This window comes from Carlito syrichta, unplaced genomic scaffold (genome assembly GCF_000164805.1).
Source record: "Carlito syrichta isolate Samal-C Ts95f unplaced genomic scaffold, Tarsius_syrichta-2.0.1 Scaffold308226, whole genome shotgun sequence".
Lineage (NCBI taxonomy): Eukaryota > Metazoa > Chordata > Mammalia > Primates > Tarsiidae > Carlito > Carlito syrichta.
The window spans coordinates 719,849-730,985 of record NW_007252322.1 but is presented as its reverse complement, the minus strand read 5'-3'; positions in this window follow the sequence as shown (position 1 = coordinate 730,985).

Sequence of the window (11,137 nt, the reverse complement as noted above, 5' to 3'; positions counted from 1 at the left end):
CAGGCAGGTCTCGAACCCGCGGGCTCAGGCAATCCACTCGCCTCAGCCTCCCAAAGGTGCTGGATTACAGGCTGAGCCACCGAGCTCGGCCGTATTTTAGCTTTTAACAAAAGCAATTTCAGAGCACTAATCAGAGCATACTAATTTTGCTGTGTATCACCTAAAGAATGCAGTTGTCTACCTAAATAACCAAAGATATGATTTCATGAACGCAAAGCTATAGAAAAAAATATCAGGCAATAACAGCAATGACGATCTCAACAAGGTTGAATTTTCAGATTCCTGATAATGAACTACTTATGCTGAAATTCATTAAAGGGAAAACAGTCAGTTTGATAAGAATTTTATGCACTCTCTCCAAGTTTTAATCAAAATTTCCATTTAAAAATATAGATCACCAGGCGAAGTGGGGACCAATAGGAGGCCCAAACCTCACCTGTAAATGACCACTTATGTATCTAACCCTGAATTGTGCCCCAAAACTTAAAGCAAAAATAAATAAATAAATGAGAAAAAAACACAGATCTTGTTTTAGTTACGATTATGCTTAAAATAAAATATCATCATTAATATCATTGATTTGTTTCTTTTGAAAGGGATTACAGTGGATATTAGAATAAATAGAAGAGCACACTACGCAACCACTAATTAGTATAGCCTTTTAAAAACGAACTTGTGGCTTAAATTTTTCTTCATTTTGCATGTTTATTTTGTAGACTACTGAATTTTCAGTGTGTTCTCAAATTAAACAATGAATGTCAAAGATTTAATTCTATAAGGGCCTTTAATTTCCACCACGAGAAATTTCATGCTTTGGCAAGCAATTGAACTTTAATTACACTGTTGTTTTAAATACTTATTCATAAATGTTCGGAAGAGGGTATATCCATGAATTTATGAACCACAGCAGAAGGAAAAATTTGATTTGATGAAATTTGGAATTGAATGACCTAATATCACAGATTTTACTTACGTAAGGAAAAGCACATTACATTTCAGTTGTCAAAGTAGATATGTTTAAAAACAAAATCTGGTCGGGCGTGATGACTTAAGCCTATAAACTCAGGATTGCCTGAATCTAGAGGTTCAAGAACAGTCTGGGCAACTTGACAGGACCTCGTCTCTCTGATAAATAAAAAATAAGCTGGGCATGGTGGCACGCGCCTGTAGTTCCAGCTACTTAGAAGGCTGAGGAGGAAGGATTGCCTGAACCCGGCAGGTCGAGGCTGCAGTGGCCAGAAGCGAGCCACTGCACCCCAGCCTGAGCGACAGAGTGAGACTCTGACTCAAAAAACAAACAAACAAATAAACAAAAAAGAAAAAGGAATAAAAGCAAAATGCACCATATTAACAGAATTAAAGGGCTTCAAGATGACACATGGTGTATAAAATAAGTTATAAGCTCTAGCTCTTGTGACTTTTGAGTTTAAGTATGCCGCTCTGCAGTTCATACAAATAATAATCTGAGATACCTTAAAATATTCTTATCCTTCAAAGTTGGAATAGCATAGGTGAAAATCTGCCATCTTTTTATTTTGTCAATTTGCCTGTGAGAATACTGCTGAACTCTTTAACGGAATGGCACATGGTATGTCTTAGCCTTATCATCTCGAAATCATTAGTTTGATTCTTCCCTTTATAGCCTACCAGCTGTCCCAATGTCCCAATACACCTTTTTAATTAGCAAGTTTATCTTTGCATAAAATTATGGCATGTGCTATCTATAGAGATATACAGCTTACATTTTACTGGTGAGTTCTGCAATTCTCATGAATGTGTTATGCTAAATAGATTCTTATTTATTATAATATGCGTCTCAACATTTTGGTTCAAAAGTCCAGTGAGAATCTCTAGATAATGTCAGGAAAAGGGCCTACCCATTTTTTCTAATATGTTGCTCTCTGGACTTCAGGTCTACTCATATGCCATTGACTGTGACCTTTCTACTCCTACCAACTAAAAAAGGCAATTCTTTTAAAATTTCAGTAGAAGCAGTATACATTCTTTTAACAGTGAGAGAATATTTGCTGTGCAATAAGCAAATGGAGGCAACAAGGGTAAGAATGGTTGAAGTCAAATCATTTTCATATCTGCTGTCTAAAGAGATACTGATTCAGAGCAAGAACGCAAATTTTGGCATTCTTCAGAACTAAATTCAGACACCATCTGTGGCACCGCTTAGCTGCTTCGGTTGCCAATAAGGTAAGATATTTCAAATAAAAATTAAAAGATAAGGTGTGTTTCTTTTTAATAAGCTATATGCCATGAATCAAATGACCAGATACAAGATCTTCCTGCTCTCTAAACTGTGACAACTAGAATTCTCCATGAAGTGTCTAATCATCTAGGGCCCATTTGACCAAAAATATCAGTCCATTAGATGACACACTCCTTTGGACCACGAATCGTGTCATGTATATCTTTGTATCCACAATGAGTAGCACTTGCATGAAAGAACATCGTATCCTTTTTCTAAAACCACATGCAAATTCTCCAGGCTGTGAAAATCAACATAGCTTAGGTAACATTTACTTTCATTTTGTCAGGAGTGCTTCAATATTAACCGGTACATACGAATTATTCTTCAGGCCAGAGAAAAGATAATGATATCTTTTGGTTTTCTTAGAGTTTGGGAATCAGGAGTCTTCATGTTTGGAAGCCAAAAGTAAATTGTGTGGGATGGTTGTTATTACTACCAACTCCATGTTTCGTCCTTCCCTTACCCTTTTCAAGTTACTTAGGGAACAGAAAGAATTTAAGCCTCACTAAAACAGTGTCTTTAAGAACAACTTTCTAGACGGGTGTCCACTGTCTCTACTGTGTGTGTTTGCTTTGTATTAATTGCATGTTGGTTCAGTCACAGACATTGTCAGCAGAAAACAGTGATCGATACAAAACTGCTGATGGTTCGAGATTCTATATATAGACAGAAATCAGCAGAAAAGCAATACTTGGAATGTCTGTGCTACAAAATTTTACTTTTTCTCATTTTTCTATTGAAATATCATTTAATACACAGAAAAAACGGTCGGATTTATGAATTGTCTTTGTCTCCATATCAGGTGGCTTGAATGACCACCTGGTAAGTTGATATTTGAGGCCTATATTTTTTTGAAAGACGGCAACATGGCTGCACTCATCCTGGTCGTACAAGATAAGTGTCGCAGTCATGGCATTTCTGAGTGCAAAAAGAGTGACCACTCAAGTCAGCTCAAGTTGAGGGTAGTGCTGCTGAGTTTGTATAAATCCAAGAAGAAGATCCCTGCATAATTAAGGCTTCAAAAGTAGTCTGAGGCTGAGGTTCCTCTCTTCCCAGTGGTGATGCCAAGGAGAAAATTAGATGGCGATCTGCTTTTCCCCAAACCCACTGCAAGGTATTTCCCAACTCAGTCATCTAAAAGAGTGCTTGATCTGTAAACTCAGTTCAAAAGAATATATGGAAATAAACATAGTATGCACATCTTCTAAATGTTTAGAGGCCCTGGTTTTGGATTTTATAAAGTATGAAGACAATCAGTTCTTACAACAACCTTATGAAATAGGTCATAGTATTCTCACCACTTTATAGATAAAGGAATTAATCAAAGGAGGTTAAGTGAAGAAGGGCTGGGATTTGAAACCAGGGGTTCATAATTGCCGTGCCCCTCACCCTCAGAAAGATCGTTATTTAGGCAAGAAGCAACTGAATTTTACAGTTAAGTACCTTTAGTTTTTAGAAAGTCTTATTGTGGAAAGGTTCACAATCAAGTTCCAGCTTTGAGTCACATTACTCAATTCTCCGTTGTTTCTTTTCTTCTCTGACTCTGTCTATATTTCTGATATCTAACTCTTTCCTTTCAGAAGCAAAAGCAAAAACAACTGCCTAAAATGCTTTCCCAAAATATTATGTAGAAAAAGCTTTCTCAAGCTCCTGCTATCAAGTTGCAAAAGTTTAAAAAGTGATGTGTCAATATAAGTTGATCATTTGTAACAAACGTACCATTTTGGTAGGGGGATGTTGATAATAGCAGAGGCTACGTATATGTGGGAACAGAGGATAAATGCCATACCTCTGCACCATTCTCTTAATTTTACTATGAATCTTAAACTGCTCTAAAAAATAGAGTCTTTTTAAAAAGAGTCTCTGAATATTCAATGACAAGACTGAAGCTTAAAGTTAATCCTGATAAGAATACAATCTGCCTATTTAAGTCTTTACCAAGGCTTTCGAAGGCTGGGTATGTAAAACATTCCATCTCTGTCATCTATTAGCTTATGGGGTTTTTCTGCATTGTTCTCTCTCCATATTTTAGGTTTTTAGTTTCTTAGTCATAGTTTGTTTGACTTTCATTGCTAACTAATTAAATCTTAGCACTCTGTGGCTTTGAAATTCAGACTTTCTACCTCCCTGCGAGAAAAATCTCAGCAAGGCAAAAGTGAGAAATTGTTCCTTCCCATATAACTGCAGAAAGGTAGACGCGATTCAGCATTATAAAGTTGTTTTTGCAGAAGCTATTTCTAATGACAGAGTCTCATGACACACTCAAATTATGCAGATTATTTCTTTGTTTTATGAGTAATGGCAAAGCTGAAACAAGAAATCTATAGAAACTACCCTCGAGGCACAATGTTCAGTAATCTGGGAACTGGACCGCCTGAGACCCAACTCCCACGGCTACAAACATATCCATGTAACAAAACGCATGTGTAACCCTTGAATCCAAAGTTTTAAAAAGTCTATTACTTGTATTAGTTGTCTCTCTTTATAATATGTTGTCCTACTCAAAACGAAATTGAAGCTTGACACTGTGGTGCATACCCGCTGTTCCAGTTATCTGAGAAACTGAGTCAGAAGAATCATTAGAGTCCAGGAGTTGGAGACTGAAGTGCATTGTAATTGTGCCTATGAATAGCCACTTCATTCCAGCCAGCAATATGATAAGATCCTATCTTTAAAAAAGAAATAAATAAGTACATTTTAAAAATCAGATTAAAATATCTATTTTCTGAAAATTTTAAGCAGTTATAGCTACTTATATAACTATTAAGTAGTTACATAAGCTGGGCGAGGTGGCTCACACCAGTAATCCCATCACTTTGGGAGACTGAAGAAGGAAAATTGCTTGAGGCCAGGAGTGTGAGACCAGCCTGGGCAATGTAGCGAGACTTCATCTCTACAAAAAATAAAAATAAAAAATTAGCTAGACACGGTGGTATGCTCCTGTAGTCCCAGCTACTTAGAAGGCTGAGACAGAAGGATCTCCTGAGTCCAGAAGACTGAGACTGTGGTGACTTGTGATTGTGCCACTGCACTGCAGCCTGGGTGACACACAAAGTAGAGGTGATTATGTGTGAGGTTACTGAGTAGATTAGTCACATATTATTTTTTCCCTTCTAAAGACAGGCAAAACCAAGAATATATGATTATACACTTTTTGTATTAAGCAGATAATTTGATGGTCTGATCTCATTTAAATGACTTAGTAATAAATCTAAGTATATGCATATATATTTATATTTTATATATGTATATATATTTTCCCCAGCTCCATTGGCTGTTAATTCATATTTACGAATAACAATTTAGTTTAACTATATTACTAATTTAACTGTAATTATATTAACACAGATGATCCTTTTTGTTCCTCTGAGGACAAAGGCAACTTCCCATGACACCTATTGCGGTCGGTATGGCTTAGTGAGAAGCTATTCTGGGCATGGAGTTTCTCTGCTATGACAGTCATGTAGGTCACCCGAGACATGACACTTTTCTCTGATCTCCACACGTCCCATTTCAAAATTGTTCCTTGAGGAACTAGCTTGTAGTGTTCATCCTTGTGACTTTAGTTCTGCAGAAAACACCGGGCCCTGGCAGTTCTTAGAGGAGAGGCTGAATGTATTACTCCATGGCCGTTTTGTTAATTAACCAAGTAGTTGCACTACTGCTCCAGTGCCCATTTCCCATCTTAGATGCTGAGTTGTTCTGGTCACTGCTCAGGGTACAAGCATCATTCTCCCAAGGTCTCTGGCGAATAGAGCACAGCTAAGTCGGCAGGTTTATTGGGTTTTACATTCTATCTGATTCCGTGAGTTTTATCCATGGAGAAATGTTCATGCCAATGGTATGCTTAAAATAATCGTCACAGTTTTTTGATATCATAGTGCATACATAAATGTCTTCTATCATTTCAACTTGAGGAGGAAGAACACTCTCTATTCTCGGACATCATACACTGGAAATGTCTATAAAGCTAGAAATTACCAACAATTGTGTTTGTGAAAGGAAAGGCATACTACTAAATATATGTGTGTGAGTATATATATATATTAATTATGTATATGAAACTGAAATAAATAAATTTAATATGTTATATAATTAGAATTGAAAATATAAATGGACACTTTTAGCTGCTAAAGGTGTGTGGAGACTTTAAACAGGTAATATTAATGACGGGCAATTTCCTCATAAATTGTTTTTATAGGATTTTATTCTAAGATAATATGTTTATAGTTTCTTTACTTTGCAAATTCAATAAGTATCTCTAGATTATGATTTGATGTAACAATTTACTGAATAAACATATTACACATTCCATTTTCCCAGTGGTTTCTCCCTAAGGAATCTAAATCTTATTTACAGAAATACAACTAATTTTCAAAGGGCTCCCTTGAGGAAGAGGACTAAGTAGAAAGAACAGCCTAGAGAAGCAAAACTTATAGCGATGGGCTAAGAGGAAAATAGCATTTAATGATGTGGTCCCTTGTTCTACATTTCCACATGAAATAAGCGATTTCATTTTATTTTTATCTAAAATTAATAATATTAATCAATAATTACTTATAGCCCTGCCATACAGGCAGAATACAAAGATAAAAGGAAAAAATGTATGCAGTTCTCGTGGGATCATTAGGCATTAATTTACAGAACTTCATTCATAGTAATTTATGCTGTATGTAAAATACAGATATTTGGAAATAGATTTAACTCAGATATAAGTAGTAAATTTGTGATCATTTCTGCAGTTCAAAACTTATTCGTAAGGGTTTCATTATGTGCTCAGCCTTGTACTCAGAGCTAGGTTCACAAGCAGAGAATCCAGAATCCTTGAAACTCTTTGAGAAGGGAGAAAGCCTTAGGTGAGGAATGATCACAGCATAACTGTTAGCACCAACCTACTCATGTGTGCTTCTGAGTCATCCATCTGCAAGTCACCAAGCACCCACAAGGGCCGTCTAGATTAGAACCAGAAATGTAACATTTCTGCAAAAGAAAAACCTCGATTTTTGCTGACAAAAATAATTCTCTGATTCTCTCTTGCATTTAGCTTGATAATAACAGAAAGTAAATTATAATTGCCCAAATAGATTTTTAACATATAATACCAAAGGAAAAAAAAAAAACCCAAATGACAAGATAGAAATCTTCCTTGTTAAAGCCACAGACTAACAGTGTATTTCTTACCTGGTAATGTATTTAAGAAAATTTTCTTCTAGTGTTTCCCTGTATAACTATTTCTCAATTAAGAATAGTTTTCTGCCCACTGCCATACCATAAAGAATGCACTTGATCTCGTCTGATCTCAGAAGAATATGGTTTTCTGAGGACTTCATAAAGACGGTATAAGATGCCAATAACTACTACGAAAAAACTGGCATATATTGAATATCAGTGTATCGGTCATTAGATACAAGGTTGAGAAAATAAAGGACTGTGACTCTAAGGAATATTTATTGTCTTAAATGTTCTGATAGAATTATTCACAGGGAGTAACAAATGTTTTGTGGAAGGAAAAAAATAACTAATCCTTAGAATCAGGGAATGGTTTCCAGATGAGGTGAAATGTACTCAGAGTTTTGAATCCTAGATAGGAATTTGATGGGTAAAGTTAAATCAGGATAGACATAAAATGTAATGTAACAATCAGCAATTACCATTTTCTTCTAGACTACTTCTTAGATTGCTATTTTTCTGTACATTTTCATCCTCCCTCCCAGTTCTCTCCCTTTCTTGATTTAATTATAGCTGTTTGAGTCAATCCTATTTGGGTGGAGGGATACCCTTTGTCCCCTTCCCTGAGCATTTTTGTTTTTAATTTAAATAAATTACAGTCACCACATCCTTGGTCCTTTTGACCTAAGGTTCCTGACCAAGTTCACAGTTGCCCACTTCTTCCCCTTTCCTTTGTCTTTCACAAAACTTGGTCAGACTTTTCTCCTTTCTACAGATCCTTGTGCTTGAGTCTGTCCCCAGTTCTGAGCAAGTAATAAACTGCAGAATATTCAAGGGGGAACCCTCCAAAAACCTGGAATTATCTTTTGGAGGGCTGGTCCCTTGTCACAAAGGCTTCCCCCACTAGATAAGTGTTCTAAGACCCCATCATCACCAGTGCACCAGTTAGCCTGCTGTGAGAGACCACGTTAGGCTGCGGTGAATTTTTTCTTAGAGATTCTTTCAACTGTTTGTCCATTTCATGATGGGCAATTTGCAAGCGTGCCTGCCCATACTGCACTGAGTCTTCAGTAGTTTTTGACCAAAAATGACAGGACTCCCTTACCCTACCATCCCTATTCACAAGCAACGTTTTTTGTTTGTTTGTCCGTTTGTTTCCCCAGATGAAAAAAGTCCACAAAGGGAAATGATTTGCTAAAGTGGAAGAGGTGGAAAACAATAAAAGCAAAAATGGCAGAATCACTAAAAGATATCAAAACCGAGTTAAAAAACTGTTTTGAGCAGTAGAAAAAGATTCTTGATTGGCATATTGCATCAAACAGAGTACTTTGAAGGTGACTTAAGCTTCAACAAGTAATAAATAAATCTTAATTTTGGGGGGTAATCCCCATCATATTCTACTTAACAGCTAGCCAGAGAATTGGCCTATCAGAATTCTATGTCATGTCTTTTACTTACTCCCTTTTGCTTGCCAAATGTCCTCATAAAATTTCTGCAAGCCCCCCTGGTTACCCTTCCCCACGTAAGAAGAACTATTTTCTATTCGATTTTGAGATGCTGGCAGATTTCTGAGACTGGAACATTCCTGTATTAAAATAAAGTCATTTGAATAGTCTTTCCTTCTCTAAGTCTAGATTAGTTCTTATGTGAGAAGTTCTGGTGCTAAGACTCAGGTTGAATGTTGACTGTCCCCTAGACAATGTGATCTACAGCCAGGTTTTTATTCTGGCTCTTTTGATCCTGTATCTCCCTCCCAGCTGTGTAAATCAGAATCCACATTGGCGACTACCATCTCCTAATGCAGTACTCTAGACATTTGTCTGTTGTAGGATGAGAAGGAGTTATTCTGTTTTTGTTAAAGGAGGCTTTAACAAAACCTCTCCCAGGCGGAGGTCTTCTAGGTTCCTTCTAAGTGGGCATTTAATCCCTGACTCTTGTTGGGTAGGACTCTTCTTAGCTCTTTTCTGCCAAGTAGGGATCTTCCTCATTCTTTTGTGGAATCTCTTGGTTACCTGAATACTGGCCTATTCCCATGAGTAAGTTTTCTTTCCCTAGCACTCCATCACTTCTTCCCCTGATGGTTATATAAACTGTGTCACCATGGCACTCATTCAGTCCAATATCTTCAAAAATGGCAACATTTCACAAAGTATTATCTATCTATCTATCTATCTATCTATCTATCTATCTATCTATCTATCATCTATCTATAAGTTAGAGTCTCTGTTGCCCCGGCTGGAGCCCTGTGGCACACTCACAGCAATCGCAGCCTGGACCTGCTGGGCTCAGGCAATCCTTCTGCCTCAGCCTTCCAAGTAGCTGGAACTACAGGTATTCACCACCAACCCCACTAATTTTTTCTTTGTTGTAGAGATGAGATCTCGTCAGGTTGCCCAGGCTGGTCTCAAACCCATGGTCTCAGGCAATCCTCTTATGTCAGCGTCCCAAGGTGCTGGGATTATAGGCCACAAAGACTGGGATTATGAGCCACAGTGCCTGGCCACAAAGTATAATTTAGAACTAGGTTTCTTGAGATCTACCCAAATTGGTTCATCTCTGAAGAGTCCTTGAATCCAGGGATTCTAAATCCCTTCTAAACATTGTTGTCCACAAACTCTCTTTAAGATGGGGTTAAACAATTGACCGCATGATTTTTTTCTTTTCCACTCCCTTTGCACATCTTTTGGGTCCTATGATGCCCAACAAGCATTTCATGAAGTTCTATGATCCCTTTTAATCTATTAGGCAGACATCTACTCCCTCATGGGATGTTACTGTTCCATGTTCACCTGTGGATCTGGCCCTGAAATCCTGGATTCTTCTCCAACTTGTCATTAACCTCTGATAGTCCCCATACATTACCCCAGTTTTCCTGCCCCCACCCCCACTCACGCTGCCCAAGCCCTTAAAAACCCTCACATTCAAAATTTCTTGCCATGTTCCTGGCTCGCTTTGGACTATGGGATTGACAGACATAGAGCACCACTGTAAAGCAGTGCACTTTAAAGGTAAAAAGAGACCCTGTATGCCCCACCCTAAACTGTTCTGATGTTCTCTAAAGCCTGAGATGATTAAAAGCCTCAAACCTGTTATTCAAGGACTCCTTCACACAGGACTTATTATTTCAACCTCTATCCCTCAACACACCCATTTCCTAGACTTAGAGTCTGTAATACTGAGTTATCTATCACAGAAGCAAAGAACTGAGTACTACATGTTCTCACTCATAAGCGGACCTGATACAATTATCATAGTACTGTAAGAAAGGGATTGGCAGTGGTGGGAATCTGCCAGAGCAGGGGGGTGGGATTGGCAGTTGAGGGAAACTGCCAGGAAAGGGAGGGGCACACCTCACCCACAAGAGTGCCTGCATAATGAACATTTGTATATCTAACCGTGAATTGTACCCCACACCTATACAATAATAAAATTTAAAAATTTTTAAAAAATAAAAAATTTTGAAAAATGAAACAAAACAAACAAACAAACAGCTCAGAAGGGGTTACTAACTGATCCAAGATTCATATGCCACAAATTAAGATGTAAAACCAAGAATCCCTTTGGTCCAGAATGCCATTACTATTCTTACCTCCATACCCTCCAACACCACTTGTTTCCCATTGTCACTTGTCCTCTGCTTCTTCTTTGCCATACCCCTTGAACCTAATTCCCTACTTACTAAGAATATGCTTGGATCTCCGTGCCCCG